At 37.3% G+C, this 20,900-nt stretch overlaps 1 protein-coding gene and 1 long non-coding RNA gene across 4 annotated transcripts in view; one reads left to right on the top strand and one right to left on the bottom strand.

Moving 5' to 3' along the window:
• TMEM117 (transmembrane protein 117) overlaps positions 1 to 20,900 on the top strand; it is a 235,168-nt gene that overhangs the window by 83,819 nt on the left and 130,449 nt on the right. The gene's annotated exons all lie outside the window — the stretch shown is intronic.
• Positions 9,079 to 19,271, bottom strand: LOC130150869 (uncharacterized). 2 transcript variants are annotated; one of them, XR_008822410.1, is made up of 4 exons: positions 19,134 to 19,271; positions 17,224 to 17,357; positions 16,873 to 16,936; positions 9,079 to 15,607 (listed from the first exon to the last, which is right to left on the bottom strand). It is a non-coding gene; the product is annotated as an uncharacterized LOC130150869 (long non-coding RNA). The 2 variants fall into 2 exon arrangements; XR_008822409.1 differs by lacking the exon at positions 9,079 to 15,607 and having other exon boundaries at positions 16,485 to 16,936.

Here is a 20,900-nt window from a genome sequence, read left to right as displayed (position 1 = left end):
ACTAGTCATCTTTAAGCTACAGACCATTTATGAAATCAGACTTCTAAAGTGCTGTCAGATCTGCTGTGTAGGTGACCTATATAATCTATCAGTGATCTCAAGCAGTTACTTTTTACTTGCTAAGCAGTAACTACAGAACATAAAAACATCCTTACTATGAGACACTATGACAAGTTCCTAGGGAGACAACAAATAGAAAGTATCTACCATACTTTGCAGGAGCAAAGGCTTAATATTCTTAACCTGCTTCAAGCAATGGAAACAATTCATTAACACAATTGCTTACATGAGGCATGTCTGTATTTAGTTATTAAGTTTTTTGCTCTAAGTGGCTCTGAAGGTAGGCATTTACATAAATAAAAATGTGGGAAATATCTCTGGTTTGCCTTTTTTTGCGTTACCCAAAAAATTGAACATGATCTGGCCATGTGTGCTTGCAGTGCAGAAAGCCAATATTACCCTGGGCTGCATAAGAAGCATGGCCAGCAGATCCAGGGAGGGTGATTCTTCCCCTCTACTTCATTCTGGTGAGACCCCACCTGGAGTAATGTCCAGCTCTGGGGTCCCCGGTATAAGACAGACATAGACCTGTTGGAGCAAGTTCAGAGGAGGGCCACAAAGATGATCAGAGGGCTGGAGCACCTCTCCTGTGAAGACAGGCCGAGAGCGTGGAGAAGAGGAGGGTCTGGGGAGACCTTATTGTAACCTTTCAATACTTGTGCCTATTACATATTTGAGTTGGCTCCACTGAATTGGCATCATCAGTAAAGTACTGATGGGGGCTCGTAAGAAAGGCAGAGGGAGACTCATTACCAACATGTGACAGTGACAGGACAAAGGTCAATAATCTTAAACTGAAAAGGATTGGATATAAGGAAGAAATTTTTTACGATGAGTTGTGAGATGCTGGAACAGGTTGCCCAGAGAAGTTGTGGATACCCCATCACTGGAGAAGTTCAAGAACAGGTTGAATGGAGCTTTAAACAGCCTGATCTAGTGAAAGATGTCCCTCCCTGTGGCAGAGGGATTGGACTAGATGATCTTTAAAGGTCCCTTCCAACCCAAACCATTCAATGGTTCTATAATTCTCTGAACTGTCCTCAAATGCCCAGTTACATCTGACCTTTGGTTTAGCTTTGCTCTTTTGATGTTGGTGGAGAAATCCAGGGCAGTCATTTATTGAAAGTTTAAAAAATTAATTATCCCAATGATACATAAATTCTTTTCTGTCATCGGAGTTTGTTTGGAATTGATAGAAATGTAAGTAACCTGAATTGTGCTGAGGTAAACACATGAAATTCTATACCCTGTTCCGATGCAGAGTTTGATTAGAACAGCAACTTTGTGCTAATCTATATGGACCCAACTTCCTTCTTTTTTCTGTAGCCTTAGGATTAATTTGAAATCCCATCTGTTGAATTGCTCAGCTACATTCATTGTTTTTGTGAGAGTGAACGTCTGTCTAATAGGAGTTAAAGTACATTATTTCTCTTTATGTTTGTAACCTTCAAATGCTAGTGGGAATGTCAACCCGTGTGATTCTGGCATCCTCTCAAGCAAGGCAAGTGATTGTAGGAGCCTGATCTTGTTTATCTCTTGTCAGCTCCAGGTGGTTTCCTTGCTCTATACCTGGGATATTCATTCTTACCAGAATTAATTCCTCCTCAGCCAGCCAAAATTGCAGTGTCAGCATCTCCTAGTTCAGACTCCAGGGCTATAATCCACAATCTAAGCAGGTAAAATGAATGGTTGCATAAGGAGAAATAATAGAAAACCAAAAGACTGAGATCACAGGAAACAAGTAAATAAAAGGTGTAAAGATTCAGGAACGGAAATATAAGGGAATCAGATCCTTTTCCCCACACTTATGTATTAATAACAGACAGAAATTTGTACATGGTGCCAGTTACTGTAAATTACTACAAAAGGGGGGAAATAAAAACGCAGTAACTTGTCTGTTGTTTTTGCCTGAGTCAAAAAAGCTCAGAAGTGTGTGTTTAATTCTGAACTGTGAGGAATATGTTAAATGTGCCCTTAAGTACTTCACTGATGGTGTTTCATTGAAGCGAGTTCAAACATGTAAATGGGCACAAATTTGTAGACATTTCATTCTTTTTTTTACAGCAGTTTTCTTAAGTATTAGTATTTGGTGAAATCAATCTCTATGCAATTTAACAACAAGTTAATATGCACTGTTAATGACTATCATCTATCTCATCTTGAGATTCTTACTTTATTTCCTTTCTGGATAATCACTATCATTAATGTATCTTAATGAAATGAAATGAGATAAATGTGCAAGGTAGGGTCAGCTCATCAGTGAATGTAAATCAATGCAGTCCGACCGATACCAATGAGCTCACACCTATTTACAACATTCCATAATCTTGTGCAGAGTTTCAGATTTAGTCAAATACTTGATGTTCTTTTTGCTCTTCAGTTTGAATCATAAAGCTAACATGTAGCTGTAGTTCATTTAAGTGAAAAGCACATATCTGATTCAATGAATAAAGTGGAGTTTTGTTTTGAAACTGGCAATTCCAAATAGAATTGCAGCTATACTTAACTATTTATTTAATAGTTGACGTCTGCTTTTGGTAGTGAATAAACCAGGAATAGATAGTGTTTCATGGTGATCTCTTGCATTTAGTCATAGTGTAACCTCAGCTGGCAACTAAACCCCATGCAGCTGCTCACTTACTCTCCTCTTGATGCGATGAGGAAGAGAACTGGAAGGGTAAAAGTGAGAAAACTCGTGGTTTGAGGTAAGGACAGTTTAATAGGTAAAGCAAAACAAGTAATTCATTCACCACTTCCCATGGGCCGGCAGGTGTTCAGCCATCTCCAGGAGAGCAGGGCTCCATCATGTGTAATGGTTACTTGGGAAGACAAAACACCATAGCTCCGAATGTCCCTCACTTCCTTCTTCCTCCAGCTTTACAGGCTGAGCATATGGAATATCCCTGTGGTCTCATGGGGTCAGCTGTCCCACCTGTGCCCCCTCCCAGCTTCTTTCCTACCCCCAGCCTGCTTGCTGGGGGGTGGGTAGGGGTGTGTGTGAGAGGCGGATATGGCCTTGGCTCTGTGTGAGCACTACTCAGCAGGAACTAAAACATCCCTGTGTTATCATCAACACCACTCTCAGCACGAATCCTAAGGATAACCCTGTACTAGGTACTATGAAGAATATTAACTCTACCCCAGCCAAACCCAGTACATTTACTTACTGGTCTATTTCATGAATTAATTTTGAAAGTAGGTACTCAAAACTGGTTATAAACTTGCACTGATATTCTGAATTTTGCATTTTTTTTTATTCTTTGGTGGCCCAGAAATGGGTAGTTTAGTTATGTGACTGATTAGGTAAAAGCTTTTAGAACTGTGCTTGTATTCAGCCTTACCCCTTTTTATTCAAATTGACTGTGCTGTTTATTTTCAGCTTACATGACCCTGAAAATGTAAGGAATCCACTCAAAGGAGGGCCAGTTGAGATGAGACTATGAGTTGTTTAAATCTGTGAATGCAAGGAACTATGCGGCTTTCCTTAGCTGAACCAGTTACTCTTGTTCAGCAAACCACTTAGCAACATGCTTAATTTAAGTGCACACTTTCTGACATCAGTAGCTTTACTAATATACCTGAAGGTAAGTGTTCTGCTGTGCCAGACTACAGCAGCCAGGATGCAGCAGAATTTATAACCAATCCAAAAAAAGATATTTCAGTACCTAATTGCTAGTAAAATACCTAAATTCTCCCTCTCTCTCTGGTAGCCATATGAATGCAGGGGCCAGTCATGTGTTCCACTCCTTACATGCTGCATCTTGTACTTGAACATACCGTTTTAGCGGAACCCTGCTGCATCATTTCATCTCAGTACTTGTTCTTGATTGTAATTAATAAACCCATGGTAATACCGTAGTTCCTGGGATATTTTTTTATTCAGATAAATTATGGTTTTGTTAAGATATTGAGTGTAGGTTTCTAAAACACAAAGGTTAGAGCACAGTTAAAAAGATAGTTAGTTGAGAATTTCAAAAAATCATAAAACATATCTGAGATTGTGAACTCCCTGTCTGTCCCTTAGGTATTCTTCTAAGCAATTTGTGATCATAGGAGACACTAATACTTAATTCTTGAACTTAGGTTTTGTTGTGGAGGAAACTGAATCTTTAATATTCTTGAATCCTGTAACCTTATAGTTCTAAAAAGCATCTTGAACTTTGATTTTATTTGTATGATTACATTGGTTTGAAGCTGTTAAATTGAGCTTCTGGAATTATTGACTATTACCAGTTTGAAAGTAAATGATTCCCAATAAGACCTATTTCAGGGCTGGAATGAATCCAAGATACAAGCCCTCTGACAGACTATACACATAAATCCCTAATCTCATCGAGCAGGTTATTTTAGGGAAGCCTAGCAGATTAGTAACATGATGCCTTGCAATTCGATTAATAAAATCCTGTCAGAATAAATTAATGAATAACATAGCAATATTTTAGGCTTATTTTATTGCAGTGTAATGCAGTTAAGAACCCATTATGCAAACCACTTTAAGTGTTGTTGATGTTAAATACTAAACTATACAGTTACTGTGTTAAGCAATCTTTCATTTTAAAGTACTATTTATGTGGTGAAAAACATAATTTACAGAATTCTTTTCTGATGAATTTGGCTGTATATGGCTAAGGTTGCAGTCCTACTGGCACATGAACAGTGCGAGTTCTGTATAACACTGGCTTAGAGAAACTTGTGTTCTTATTTGAGACTTTAAGAAATATTCATTTTGATTCATAATAGTCTTTCTGTCCAAGAATCTTATAACAAAAGCCTGTCTGGTTTATATCAGTCTGAAATGAACTTAAATGTCTCTACAGAAGTGCATGATTTTTGTATCTACCTGTATTAATTTGTGTTTATTAAAACAATTTAATATTTAGAATTGTAAAAGGAATGAAACTGCACTGTAATTACCACCATTAAAGAAGATTGTTAAAAAAATGTCAGGAAGAGGGGACAGACCAATGCTGTTGAACAGGAGTGATATGGTCTTGTTTCCAGAAAGAGAAAATCAGGCTCAGAATGGCTCACTGACGTTGATGTGTGAATGTAAGCTTGAACATTATTCAGGTATTTAAATGTGTGCTTGCACCAGTTTGGTTGAACTTTACAAATCCATCCTTAGTGTGGAGTCTCTTTTAGAATACCATGTGAGTCATCTTTATATTGCTTAAGACTGAGAATGCTAAGGCAGGCAGAGCTGAATCTCAGGACAAGAGTTAATGAATAGCAGATCTTAAGCATGTTTGTTTCTAGAACCTGTAAACAAATGAAATAAAAAGTCAAGGCTCTGAAAACCAGTAATAATAGTATCTGCTACTAGTATTTGCGTTTGCTGTTTGGACTCTGGTGAATCTATTTTATGCTGCTTTAAATATTCTTTTCCATTAATGTTTGTATTGCCACTGTGAGTTTCTCCTCCTGTTGGAAGAGCTTGGTTTTTAGGAAGCTCCTCTCCAATCAAAGGTCAAATCCTGATCTGCTTTAGTAAGAAGCATTTGTTTTAATCCAAAGCGTGTTGGTTTACACCACCTACATTCTCAGAGGCAGCTTCACTTCGCTACTTCACACTTCTACCTTCAGGACCTTAGATTCTCAAAAATTCTGCAATGGGGGCTAGAAGTGTCGCAGACTGGTGTTCCACTGTGGTGAAACTGTTGCCCCCACCTGCAGAGCCCATATTACTTTTGACTAAAATGGCAGTTTGGTCTGGGAAATTAACAATCTATTAGGCTAACCTCTTTTAGTTTCGGTCTGTTATTCCAGCACTGACCTTTAAGGAATATTTTCACTTTGTTCCCCAAAACTTCAATGTTTTCAAGTTTTCAGCCTCCTTTTCCTGTTTAATGAGTTCATGACTGTAACAGATATTTTTTTTAACCATAAAACTGAATTGGGTTGAGTGAGGATATTTGAGGTTTCTGGTTGCGGAAAGGAGCAAAACATCCAGGTTATATGTGTCTTAAAAATTACTCTAAAAATCAGTGCAAAATGTGGGAGAATTCTTTGGTAACATTTGTTAGGCATATGGGTGTATTGAACTTGCAAATGTATTAGGAACAGTCACATCCCAGATTATTCTGCGACTGTTTCTTTTGTGAAGTTTGATTGTGTTAGGGGGAGAAAGTTTGCAAGGACTGTAGAGCTAATTGTTTCAGGGAAGTCAGGTGGCTTCATGTTTTCATCCACATTACAGCAATTACTATACAGCTTTTCACACTCAAACAATTTTGATGGGATTGAGGTCAGCTATAGTATTATTTTTTTTTTGCTGTTGACTTTAAAGAAGGAGGAATGTAAACAAAATGGGAAGAGAGAAGTGCTTTACTTTCTTCACAGTTTCAGGAGTTAGGTACAGCTTTTTCCTTCATCCTATAAGAAACTAGCAGCAAATTTTAATAACAAAACCCACATAAACTCTTCTTCCTCCTACCTCTGATAAGAGAAATTAATTAATCAAAAGAATTAACCAAAAGCAAAAATTTAAGGAGGAGAACTTAGATTTTCCTCATTAAGAACAATGAATCCTTACAGCTCAGATCCATTCAAACACAAGCCTCTATTTTACAGCTTTTACCTGTGTTACAGAGGTGCAAGTGCTTGCACAGGTATGTGTGCAGTACCTGAATAACACTGTAGATGGTTTCAATAGAATCAACATGCTGAAAAATGAGTACTTGTAGCAGCAAAACACCCTTTTGCTACTGCAATCCTGATAAAGCAATGCTAGCTTTTATTTTGTGTGTGACAAGTGTAATGTTATGATATATACTAGAATGAATTTCACATGAGTTTTTTAAAAATTGATGAGTTAGCACTAGACTGTGGATATTTAAAAAGGAATGTCCTCCCTAAAATAAGGGTATATGAATACAACATTGTACAGATTCCTTGTGAAAATTCATGAGAATTTATTAAACCCCACAAAACCTTAAGAATAACCCAAAGCACAAAAAGCATGCTTTGTGGTTTGAGACTGTTTGGTTTATACAAGAGTAGGTCATGAGGAACTTGAATGAAGCCTCTAATTACTGAAATGGAAGATAAGATTTCTGGTAATAGAGTGTTTAGTTTAAAAGATGCAGTAGCTGAAAACAAAGTTGGGACAAATTCAGAGTAGGAATAAAGTGCAGATATTTCACAGTGGGATTAACTATTGGAAAATTAGATGATGTGTATATTCTCTGTATGTTTGCTTAGAGTACTGAAATCAAGACTTTCTAATGGATTTAGCCTCTTCTAGGAGGAGTCCATTTCTGCTGAGAATTACTATATAGAATTTCATGACCTGGATTATGGAGATCAGAGCAGATTATTGTGTTCTATGCTTCATACCCTTTAAATGTGTGAATTCACAGCTAACTAGCCTGTTAACAATCACATGCCTTACTTGTAAATTGAAAATCAAATATTTTAGTCAAAACATTGTAAGCAAATGATTTAAAAGTTAAAATAGGAAAGAAATTCAGCTCAAATGGACAGCATGCATGTAAAGGCAAAGCTATATAAGCAGCAAAGTAGTAGTAATCAGAGCCTGAAAATAGTACTGCAAAACTCAAGAAGAATGACCATTTTTTTTCTCCAGTTATAAACTTACCAACTATGAGTAATTTCACTCCATTAAGAATAGACTGAGTGAGACTAGAGACCACAGAAAGTCTGAAATTACAAATACACAAGAATTCCTCTCTTTCAATACCACTTCTCTTCTTGGCACTTGCCACGCTAGTGTTTCATGGCTCTCATTCCAGTAAACAGTAGTCACTTACTCAGCCTGCCTTAAACATAAATTTATTTCTGCAGCTATGGGAATCAGATCTTGAAAGAACTACCTATTAATAATGCAGGCTTCTGTTGTGGCAAAAATCTCTTTCCAGTAAGGAAGCTCACTGTAGTGCCTCCACTGCCTGAGAGAAGAGAGACCAATGACAAACTTTTCCATCACTGTTTTTGTCTTTGGCTGGTGTCTTCTGTATCAGGTCAGATTTTTTTGCTTTAATGCAGCCCCGGCACCTCAGAATGAAGTATATGGAATATGGACTCTGCTTTTGCCTTATACTTCATACATGTTTTATTCAACTGACATAGTGCTTATAATTATTTGAAAATGTTTCAAAAAAAGTATTCAGGAATTCTTAACAAATGAATGAGTTTGCATTTGTACTGTTGGAAGATTAAAAAAGCGTCAGCATTCCAAATTTGGCCTGTCAAACATGTCATTGTATATTACTTCCCATTCTCATCTTTTGGGGAATTTATCCCCACACCAGCTGTGGGAACAAATGCTCCCGGTAACATAAAAGCCATTTCACTTTCGAGTCTCTGCCCTGGGGGTCATCTGAGAATATCGAAAGCTAACATTTGTTCCAAACCGGCACTGCTGGCAGCATCAAGAAAACGGTACTCTCTTGAAGGAATTAAAGGAGTTAAACTACTGAGTGTCTCTGCAGTCCATTCAGTTTTAGAGACAGGATCAACTTCTCAGTCCCATTCCAAAAGCAGTTTTTTCTGTCTTTGTTGTTTTGAAGTAAACTGTTTGCTTTTGTTTAATGAGGAGACACTTCTGCTACAAATTTTTTGTAAGAAGGGAAACACTATCTTTTTTAATGAAAACAAATCCCTGATAAGGGAGTGCTTCCAAAGCATAACTGTTTCATACCTTGCCTCTGGCCAAATCACTTGGGGTTTCTTTAGTTCCAGTTTGACTCAAAGAACAATTTTCTATGTTGTGACTAGGTAAAACCTTGCTACTCATTTACCTGGTTTAATGTCAACCCTGTAAACAGTAATTACTGAGTCACTGATTTCAACAGAGAAAGATTTGCTTCTCATGTTAAGCAGATGGAAAAAGGGTCTGAAACTAGATTCTACATACCAGAGTCAGCAATTAAAAGATAATGGAAAAGAAATAAAGCATTACACTGTTATAGAGGTGAAGTTTAATGAACATCACTTGTTCAGGCAAAAAGGCTCTATTTCTGTATTTTCTATAAATAAATTTTCATTTGAGGTTGCATTTTTACGTCACGGTAGTCAGATAACATTTTGTGAGAAACGGAAGCGCTGATAGCTAAATCTTACCTGGGAGACAGAGATGCATGTAACGACAAGCCAACTGTTAGGGCTGCGGTAAACAAAAGGCAGGAGGAAAAGGGATATAAAACCCGCAGAAAAATTCTGTTCTGTTTTTCTTGCAGACTGAAGGCATGATACCAGCAGAGTTCATGTACTTATTTTCCAAACCCTAAGTTACTCTTCTGTCAGAAAAAAGCCATATGGCTAATGCTGTCTTCCCACAGGTACTTTTGCATAACAAGGCAACACTGTACTTGCTGTTACAGCCAGCCATACTGGTTGCAGTATGGATATGGGGCTGTGCCAGACATTGTCAAGCCTGCAACAGATTACAGAGAATGAGGTGAAACAGTGTGTTGGAAAAGTAATGGACATGTATCATATCCACAGCACATTCAGAATCCAACTGTCCTGTGGAGGAGACCTGTATGTTCCTCATGTTTCTTTCACTCCTGAGTGATCTGCTTATAAGAGAGTTCTCTTGGCCTTAGAAAAGCTTCCTTACAATGTGATGAATTAATACCAAAGCCTTGTTTTCCTTTAAGGAAATAGCAATTTTTAAATATTTCTCTTTTCTAATTCCTCTCTCTTTCAGCAGTCCAGTTAAAGACCAAAGCCAGCCCAGTGATCATGCCTTTTTAACTATCCAAATGTATAGCTGTTTCTTTATCATTCTCGTAGTAAATCCTTGTTTAATGTGAAAACTTAGTAGGCTTTTCACTCCAAAGCCAGTTAACTCATTTCTTTTTACTTTGAACTGTGTTTTTCTTTATGTAACAACATGATTACTGCCAAGAAGAATGTAGTTCATCTGAAATTTTCAAAAACTGAGTGACACTTTCATCGGTTCAGAATGCCTATCACAAAGAACCTTGCTACTAAGCAAAATTATTTCTGGCAAAAAAAGACAACTTTCACTTCAAGTTTAGATGAGCAGTTTGTCTTTGTCTTTCCAAATCTGATCAGTTGAAACTCATTTAAAGTAATTAAATCAGCAGAGCATGGAGTAAACTTTTCTTTTGGAGTGATTGCTGCTGTCAGTCTTCCTGAAATGGGTCATCCAAGTTGCCAAAGAGGGATGGGATATTTATACTGTTGTCCTTATGAAACCCTAAGCAGTTTTTCACCAAGTGGCCTCTTCAGTGTAACGGTAGCTAGCCTTCGTGCTGCTCCTCGCCTCTTACCTGCAACCCTTGGGGAGGTCTGGAACTTTAGCAACAGTCTGGGCTGTGCTCTTCTTTTGAGGAAAGATCCTCTGCTTCCCTCAACCTGGTCAGGTTGAAATCAGCCCTTCTTCAAGCAAGAGTTTAGATTAGGTGATCTCCAAAGGTTCTTCCCAACCTATATTTGTTCTATGTTTCCATGATATGAAAATACATAAAATTCATTCTTTTGCACTGTTACTTGCCTGCTTTTTTATTTTGAATAAAGAATCACCGGTAGAACAGTTGAATTCTGGTCAGTACAGAAAAGAGTAAAAAGCCATCAGCTTTAAGTGCTGGCAAATGACCGCCCCCTAGTATAACAGGAAATGTGAAAACTGGATGTGAAACAGTGGAACTGGATTCCTGTAAGAGGCAGATCTCCTGCCAGCTCTGAGATACAGCATTTGGGGAAATTAAAAAGATGACTCACTATAATGCAGTGTGCCTGTAAATTAAAAGAGACATGGTCACAGTCCCTTCTTTTTTCTCTTACCTAGCAGAGGGTTTTGGTTTCATTTGTAGTACAGAACAAGAAATGGAATTTCAGTTCACAAACTTGACAGACTACTGAGTGACCAGGCTTCGGATGAAGATAAGAAAAGGTTCTTTAAACATTGCAGGAGATAAACTCACAGACATGGGGATACTTCTTAGGTTTTTAATAGATCATCTGCGTTGTCCTATTAATGTTGAGATTTCTCAATTGTAGATTTTGAACTGAAGACCTAAATGTTGTAAACAACCCAGAGAGTGGACAAAAGTGGATGATGTAAGGTTGGTCTGTAGATAGGATTGCAGTACTTCTATCTAGATTAAGGTGAGTTGAACAAAATGTGAACATGGAATTTTACACAGCTGTTGGTATTGGTTTTCTAAATAAGTGATGTTAGCAAATGAAGATCGCTTATTCTTTTGAAATCTCTTAATTGTATTTATTTTAACAGTATGTTATTAAGAGCTAAATAGGATGAATGTAGGTGCTGGACATCTTTGAAAATCCTACCAGAAGTTTTACATTGATTCATATTTGAAATGTTGCTTTAGTAATATTTAAAGTAATATTAAAATGAAATCAGAGTACTATCGGTTGTGAACCTGTTTTGCTACTAGAAAGTCAGCATGAACATTATGGAGGGATGACCTTGGCTGGCTGCCAGACACACTCCCCTCAAGTCACTCTCATTCTCTTGCTCTCTTCTCAGCAGGACAGGAGAAGAAAATAAGATGGACAAGCTCATGGGTTGAGGTAAAGGCAGTTTAGTAAGAAAAGAAAAAGCCATGCATGGAACAAAGCTAAAGAGAAGAAATTTATTCCCTGGTTGCCACTGGCACACAGATGTCCAGCAGCTTCCTGGGAGGCAGGACCTCAGCATACATAGCAGTTGCTTCAGAAGACAAAACGCTGTAACCGTGAATGTTCCTTCCTCCTCTGCCATTTATTGTTGAGTAGGATACCATAGAGTATGGAATATCCCTTGGGTCAGTTTAGATCAGGTATCCTGGCTGTGTCCCCTCTCAGCCTCTTGCTTATCTCCAGCCTACAGGCCTTTTGGGTGGTGGGTTGGAGAGGCAGCCCTGATGCTGTGTGAGTGCTGCTCGGCAATAGCTGAAACATTGGTGTGTTAGCAGCACCATTGTGGCTACAGATGCAAAGCACAGCACTTTATGGGCTGCTATAAAATTAAATCCATCCCAGCCAGAGCCAATACATACATCAAAAGGAGGTGTGTAGTATTATGTCTGATTTAATGATATGACCTGACTTTTGATACAAGTCTTTCTGGTTCACGTGTAAACATTTGAAAAAGACTTTTGAAAAAACATGAAGTGGACATGATACCTGATTTACAGCTAGTGAAATACTGATTTTGAAAATAATAAATTTTTGAAGAAAGTTGTATTTAAATTTTAATTACAAAAATGGGATTAGAAAGTCCTGAAATATGGTAATTTAATCATAGTCTACCTCTATCCAGTAGTTTCTATTGATTAGGTCTCACAGTATTTTACTGCCTTCTACCTTCACAGTGGTGTGTCCATTACTGCTTGGAAGTGAGCTGTTTATTATCTTTTATCTTCTTTAAAAAAACCAGAATATTGATGTACAAGGCTTAAAAGATAGGTTGTTAACAGAAGAATTACATTCTGCCTTGTCTGCTTCAGAGCAGGCACTTCTAGCCATTCTCACATCTTCAATTGGTTTCAGAATGCAGGGAGAATTTTTGCAGTGGCTATTCTGCAGCAGAGAGAACGGTTTATAATTGCTCTGCAGAGACATTAAGCAACCTTCTGTTTCTTCTGCTCATCAATATAGAATATCAATTTCATTACAAAATCTCTCACATAATCAATAAGTAAACTAAGGAAATACTTACTGTAAAAAACATTGGCATTGTTCCTGAAGCTTTGTGTGCATCCAATATAAAGATTTTGAGGTATTCTTATTAATGACACTCTGCTTCAGCTTGTAACGTGTGGATGATAACTTTCAGACAGCATAAAACTATTTCCGGATCAGGTTATCATTTAACAGTAGTACTTCGAAATCTTAATTGCAGTTTACTCATTCTTGTAAAGGCTTCTTACTGGCAATGTTTTATCACGTTATCTTTTACACTATTTGGAAATGTCTTGTTCAACCTTATGTCTAAATAAAAGGTAAGTTTTTTTCAGTTAGTGGTATTTTCCCAAAGTGCGTATTTCAGCTTTAGTATCTCACTGGTTTTAGTTGCGGTTTGAGGTCTGTGTTGCACAGACATCTTATGGACATTAGACCTTCAGTCTAATGATCTCAACCATGCCAGTATTAAAACTCAAATCTATATTGTGTCATCTCATAGCTTAAGAACCCAACAAAAGTAAGTTTAAAGTTAACAAACTACTTCTAAATTTAGCTGAACTGAAAACTCCAAAAGATGGTTCATCTTATTTGGAGATGTTCTTGCAGGTTAGCCTCTGTAGGCAGCATTAGTCTGTTATTAACACTGTTTTGGTCACAAATCTAAAACACAGCTGCTATAAACAAAATTAACTGCGTTCCAGCCAGACCCAGTGCAGATGTCTAAGTCAGATTATTTACATCTGTAAGGTGCTTATTTTTCTCCATTGACTGTAGAGAGAAGTGGACTTTTCTAGACGATCCTAGAATTAGTAGCTGAAACTGAGTTTGCTTTGTTTTTTAAGTCTGTAGTTGAGATGAAACCCAGTATTTGTAACTAACTGACCTTAAAAATATAGCCAAAACTATCAAAGTTTAGTGTCTGGGTATCAAATATGCATGCGTATACCTCTCTCCCCATTGTTTGGTGATGTGCTAGTCCTTGGGAAAAATTAGGAGAATCTTCTTTGAGGATGCAGTTCACACCACAGTTTGTGTCTCTTCTCCATTTGTGTGCCTTAAAGTTATATTGCAAGTGATAGTGCCTGAGCAAACAGTTCCAGTGTGTGGTTTTGATGTGTCTGTGTTCTGATAAGTCATTTTCAATTCACTAAAAGAAGACTGTATTGTAAAATAAACAGTCTGCAATAGTTATGTTGTCTTGAAGATAAAATCCTCAAACAGCTTCTGACAATTTTTCCCCTTTATTTCAATGATAACTTATTTAAAATTCTGAGTAGTGTAAGGACCAGAAAATGTAGAGGTTAGTACAATAGGAGCAAATGTATAGCAGATCCAGTGTTGGACTCTTTCAGTGTATATCAGCCATTGGACGGTCAAGCAGTCACGATAAAGGTGTTTGCTTTGTCAGCCAAGGAGTGGAAGAACAGGCTGTCGTCTTCCCTGCATTTTCCTTGTGAGATTCTTTGCCGTGATTATATGCCAGCTCTTGTCAGATGACTGGCCCTAGACCCAGTTGTTCCTTATATACTGTTCTCAAGTAATACAGTAAAGAAGCAATCTCCTCAATTTGTTAATTTGTACATTGCTTGAAGTCTAGTTCTTCTCCATCTGCTCTGCAATCTGCTGCTGTTATTACATTATGAGAGACGACAACCAAATCCTCAGACCAGCTCCTGAGTTTGTCATGCTACGTTTTCCTTCCATTTCTCTCAAAGGTACTTGTGAGCATGGTAAATCCCTTTTTCTTAACAGCTCCACAATTTCTGTATCTCAGTCTGCTTTTATAGACTTCAACGGGACTGATACACACTGGTCATCTTCAGCAGATAAGAAACCAAACATACATAACAGAAAGACAGTTCCTGTTCTTTTGCACCTGTAGCTTTAAAGGAATTTCTTCTCACCAGAGAGTTTCCTATTTCATTTTGATTTGTCAACAGAGTATTGGCTATGTGTATGCAAACTGTAGAACTCGGATAATATTTCAAAACAATTTGCAGAGGAAGTTCTTCAGAAAGTTCTTAGGGCTCATTTGTGGCTGTATCAAGTTGTAGTATCTGTTCTCCATGTGAATAAACTGTCAGGTTTTTTTGGCTGAATTGTTTCTGCCAGCATGGTTCTTTGAAAAGCCTAGTAAGGCTGACATGTTAATACCATTTTCGATCTTCGTAAGACCCCTGTGCAGTTATTTGTGCCATTGCATACTGGTTTCTGGGCTGGTATATGTTCTTGATTCCTTGAACAAACTGCAGTTTCAGTCTCCCTTTATCTGCCCACACTCTAACACAGCAAAGCATTTGTAAGCAGCTATAAGCACTAAAATAACATAGAAAACTTGACCTATTCCTTTGTTTGAAAATTAAGGTTTTAACTGAGTACTTTTCAAGGAAGGAAGCATCTCTCACTTCTCTTTTTCTTCTTGCAATGAGATTTGCTCTGCAATGCTGAGATTCTAGACAGTTGGGCCTTTACAAAAGGACTAGCAAAATACAGCTGAATCTAAACACTTTTTCTAAAATCCTCAAATAGGATTGTGACCACATCCATTCCATTCTGGGCTCTGGCCTTTCTTTCTTTTCATTTTTTTTTTTTTGTACTTGAAATGTATTTCTGCGTTTCTATGTATACTCAGCTTGTCATTTCCCTTCCATCAACTTTGCCATTCCAGTTTCCTGGATCTCCTGCCCTCCTTCCTCCTCTTAATTACTTTCTCATATTCTGTTTCCCCTGTTGCATGTGGTTTTCTCTGGTTTTGGCTGATTGATGGTCTCTCTATGGCCCTTGTCAAATTCAGCGTTCAGTAACTTGGCATCAGCACCCACTGGTGGAATCCACGGAGTCTGTGTGAGAGCCATCAATATTTGTGAAGGACCATCTGAGCAGAGATTCTCCAAGGGCCTTTGCTCCACTTCTTTTCCCGCTTTGCCTATACACAATACAAAGATGCTACAGGAAACAGTTTGTATTTTAATTTAACTTTACTCTTAGTGTTTTGATTTTTCAGTTTCTCAACGCCAAAAAGATTAGCTTATGTTCTACATAAGCAATATATGCCTGTGTGTATGGCTAACTTCTGTATTCTTCATATTAATATAAAATAATTAACATTTGTCTTATATTGTGGAGGATATTTAACAAATACTAAACTATGTAATGATGTGGAGTTAAAAATGAATTGTTGTCTTCCTTCTTCAAACTGTGTGGGGTGATGTATAGCAGCATATACTGTATTTTATTGAACTCTAGTAACAGGATAGGAAGAGGAAAATCTTGGCTGTTTGCATAGAAGTATTGTGTGCTAAATCCTTGGCTGCTTTAGCATTGAGCTGAATGGATGAGATCTTGGCATAATCGGAAGATACCACCTGAACTAGAAACCCAGAACAATCAGTGGTAAAGTGCCCTTTTAAACCTTGTTCAGACAAAAATTAAGTAATGTTAACTGTTCTTTTGGTAAAGGAATTAGGTATAAATAGATAAGTTTAAATAAATGTAACTTAATAACCATAAATAAGGCCTTAGGCAATCTGATCTAATGCCACTTAGCCCTATGTAGTATGAGGTGTTGGATGAGTTCATCCCTTGAGTTTCCTTCCAACCTATTTGTTTTCTGTGATTTTACATGCTTTATTTAAATATTACTAATCACTTATTTAATGGATCTGTTAATAATCTAATACTTAAGAATTCTTCATCTAAGTCTCAAACTTCCATGAAGTCCTTATTCAGCAAACATCCCACAAGCTCCAAGGCAGGTATTACTTAGCCAGTTTTCTTTTTTATTAAACTTATACTACTGCAATGCAAGGTGGCAGGACTCTGCCCCACCATCCATCCATTCAGTATCAGATGTTATCACCAACTGGTCTTGTTCCTGACTTGTTAATTTTGAATATTATTTATCATTATTGACAATAATTCACAGAAATAGTTACTTTAAAAAAAATCACTTTGGTTGAATCACCTGTTTTACAAACTTGACACTTCTGCAGTACTTTCTACAATTTGAACAATCATGATACAAAGTCCCAGATTTGTTTGGATAATATAAAATAGTCATTACAGGATCTACATAGTCATTCTATGGCAGTACAAGCAGACAAGCCAAATCGAATTCTTCATATCTTACATAAAAGTTAATGTGAATGAATTTTAAAGTAGCATTTAAAGCCTGTATGTCAGGGAAATCACCTTTTGGCCTATAGAGGATGTTTTCTTTGCTTCAGATGCTCTGACATGTCCCTGCAGCAAAATCCTGGAAACAAAAATGTCAAAATTAAAACTTATCACACTGTACTCATGTAGTAAGAAAAAAAACCCAAACAAATCATTTTAGCCTATTTAGCAGCAATTACACTTCTCCAGCATGCATTTACATACTTCGATACAAATTTTAAGGTGAGTCATATTCTCCACTGCTTTAAAAATGGGCATCCGTGTGCAGGCTGCATTCATCTGTATTTCTAATTACTTCTCAAATTCAGACTTCATCTAAGAGGTTCAAAATACTGGTCCAACATTTGCTGTATTGAAGCATCTCACCTCATTGAAGTAAAAAATATATGGGTTCTTGCTGTGTTTTCCAGTGTTATGCAAAACAGTAGAAGTCTCCTGGTCCATGCTGAAAAGACAATCCTTTGGCCACTTGTCATTCAGCTGCTGGGTGTTGGTGGTTCCTGAAAATAAAGTGTTGAAAAAAAATCACATAGTCCTGGCTTCACCCAATCACTACAGTAGACCCTTGAACTTCAAACTTGTATTAGTCTTTATAAAGCTCTGAAATATTGTCATTAAACAAGGAAAATAAATCTATTAAAAAAAAATTAAGAGTAAAGTCATAAGAATTGTTTATATTTATTAAAATTTTATTTTACATTATGGGCTTACAATTTTTTCCAGAGCCAGCTCAAATTCTTTTCTGTTATGATTGCTAAGAATCTGTCAGTAGAGATCCTTTGCTGGCATTTCTTTGTTCCCTCAGTTCCAATTCATTAACTAATGACATGTTGTTTGTGGATTTCTGGCATTTCATTGTTTTGATTTATTAAAAATTCTGTTTATCAATGGTTCAGGGAAGTTTAATAAGTTAAAGAATGATTAATATGTAAGTACTAGCAGATAATGCAACTTTACAAGTTTCTACTAAAATTTGTTAAGTTACATTTCTGTTTTTGCTTTCCCACTTTGGCTGCCACTTACAAGCTGAGTCCATTCAGTGTTTTATACCAGTTGCAAATTGTTCTATTTTCCCCTTTCTGAATAGCAATAATACTGCAGTTACTAGTTTATTCAGCATTATAAAAATGCTTTGAAACGTCTCTGCCATCCCTAAAACTGAAATGGATAGAAAGTAGAAAGCTTTTGCTGGAATTCACAAGTTTTAAATGTTATCAAAGCCCTCAAAGTGGTAAGGTTCCAACTACATAATTTAATTTTGTATATGTTCTGGCAATGATATGAACAATTTTCTTTTCTCTTTTTTAAATTAATCATATTTTTTTCTTGCAACTGCCAGTGCTGAGAATATTGCTGCACATCTGTCATTACCCCTTCTTAGCTGTACTGAAATGTCAGTGCTGGGAATGGGTACGTGTAAGCCACATCCCATTGTGAATTGTTCGGCCAGTGCAGCGTTGTTCAAAGTCATTCTTACCAGTATCTCACCACACTTAAAACCAAAGCAAATATTTATTTAAAAGAAAATATTTTACTGTGCACCTCTCTTGCTAAATTACTAGCCTAACTCACCCAAACACATTGCCTGTTATATTCCTTAGTTTCTGTTAACATTACTTTCAAATTTTTTATTTTCAGTTTTTAGTAGCTATTTTTAAATGTCATCAAAAAAATTATCTGTGTTGTAAGAGAAGCAAACCTACAACATCTAACAAAATACTAGATGGAAAACAAAAAAAACCCCAAACCCAAAAAGCAGTTGACAACATTTTCTAAATTTTAGGAACTCTGAACATACGTTTTTCTTCAGTGTACGTGTGTATAATTTAGCTTGCTGTTTAGCAACTTGCTGAAAATCAGTGCTAGTTATCCTTCTCAGGATGCATGCACCAAGGGCTGAGACTACAAACTTGTATGTCTGCAGTGTTACAGTATGATGAGTTAAGACCTTCTTCAAACCCTCAAAATGGGTATGCTCAAGGCACTTGTTCTATTTGTGATCCTGGATACCTGTGCTAGCATTTTGGAAATTTTACTGTAAAACTTTTGATATCATAGTATGTAGGCAAATGGAGTGAATTAAATAAGGCATGTAACATACCACCTTCTACTACAGTCTTATGGATTAATTGCAGAATTTTACTAGCCTGTTAAGAGAGATGCTATAAAGTGACATGGTTCTCTTAACTTGTCACAATTCTCTTAATTTGATTGTCTGCTAAAACAATTTTTAATAAACAATTCACTTAGCAGAAAGTAAATATTGTAAACCTTACCTGTACTATCAAACAGGCATGTAAGAGGCAACCCTTTATTTCATTGCTTCAGTAAAAGCAACTTATGCAGTGGTTATAGAGTTTAAGTGGAAGCATAAACATCTACATATAAACAGCTGCAGTGCCTGTGTTGGTGTGAGTGTGTGGTGGGGGCTGGTAAGGTGGTGCTGTGGATATTTAGGTGAGCTTTCATCTACTAGCATAATAGCATTAGAGGTATTTCGAGTAGCCTGTCCTTGGCTGCGTCATGTAATCTTGCTGCAGGAAGATAACTGCGCTCTGCTGCTTTTGTTTTTCTTTTGCCTGACTAAACAGAACATGCATCTGGTAATACATATCGCATAACAACAGCAAAAATCCTGGAAAATTTTGAAAAGATAACTCACGGATATAATTGATTTTTCAAATTTATTTGTTGAATTCTTTCATCAGGCAGGCACCTTCTATGCCTTTTTCCCAGACTATGCTGTCTATAGGAAGTATTTTGTAGTGGAGTCTGTAGGGTTAATACAGCATTTTCATCAACACAGAAAATGATGGAGAAAGTTGCTCATCTGTGAGGGGAGAAATCTGGGTTCAATTCCCAACTCAGCCACTGTTTGGTTTTGATTTGTTTTGATGTCATTTAAGGTTTAACATAAAATGTAGCAAATCCTGTCATTTAAACTTGCTGGTGGTATGCGCCAGCACTCACTGAAGTTTAGTTTTTGCCTGGAGAGGCTGCATTCCTCCCCTAGTGGAGGTCCTTAGCACTTTTGAATTTGCAGATCCCTAAGATTTTCCCAGCAGAGATGCAGACTCTCACATCCCCTGGCAGTAGCCCTGCCATTATGAGTTACTTCTAGCAAATTCTTTAGAAGTAAGCTCTTGGTCCTTAGTGATGCTATGCATGAAAATCATCTAAATTAATGCCCTGCTTTGCTGCCAAAATCGTTGATTATGAAGACAGCCTAGGAAGACTAGCATCATTAGGCAAAAGTTAATCTGTATGAATGCTACCTGGTCCCTAATGAGAGGTCCAGACTCTTTTGGGAATGAAGTGCTTGACGGTTGTTGGCATAGAATCCACAAAACCCCACACAAGAAGCAAACAACTCCTACTGTTTCCAATAAAGAAGCTATATTAAGGACAGAAATATATTTTAAATTGTTCCAACTTGCTTGAAGCACCTTAATTAGGACTGTACTTGTGATCTAATCACTAATTCTGTTACCCCTCACCTAAAGGAGGCTGAAACACACATTTCTTCTCCTCTTGGAGAGTGCCATATACAGAAAACTACTGTCCTAATAGGAGTTGGTTGTCACCTTTTCTTATTGTGAGTGATAGAGATGCAATTCTCTAACTTTGAAAGGGGTTGAATCAGTATCCCTTGGAATAAGGATTGGATCTCATGTGTTCCCTACCATTTAAGTTATGTGCATACACCTCTTCTACATTAACAGACGTAAATGCAATTGCTGCATTTTTCAGTGGGCCTTGTCTTATAGGCAGGCTTGCAAAACACTTCACAGATGGAGCTCCGCAGGCAAACCGGGTGGAGGAATAACCGCTTTATGGGTATCAATCAACATAGGCTGTGAGCTAGAAGCCAAATGGCTTATTCCTGTCGAGAGTGAACTGCTCCTGTGCATGCCTAAAAGCAGAACTTTAAATGATCTGGGAGCTTTAAAAGCCAAGTCCCCGGAGTAAGTTAGGCAGCCCTCAGGCCTGTGGACTGATAAGCAGAGGTTTTCTGAATCACAGTTGTGTGCCTTGATTTCAAA

This window comes from Falco biarmicus, chromosome 5, assembly GCF_023638135.1.
Source record: "Falco biarmicus isolate bFalBia1 chromosome 5, bFalBia1.pri, whole genome shotgun sequence".
Taxonomy (NCBI): Eukaryota; Metazoa; Chordata; class Aves; order Falconiformes; family Falconidae; genus Falco; species Falco biarmicus.
This window is presented reverse-complemented; position numbering and strand designations above follow the sequence as displayed.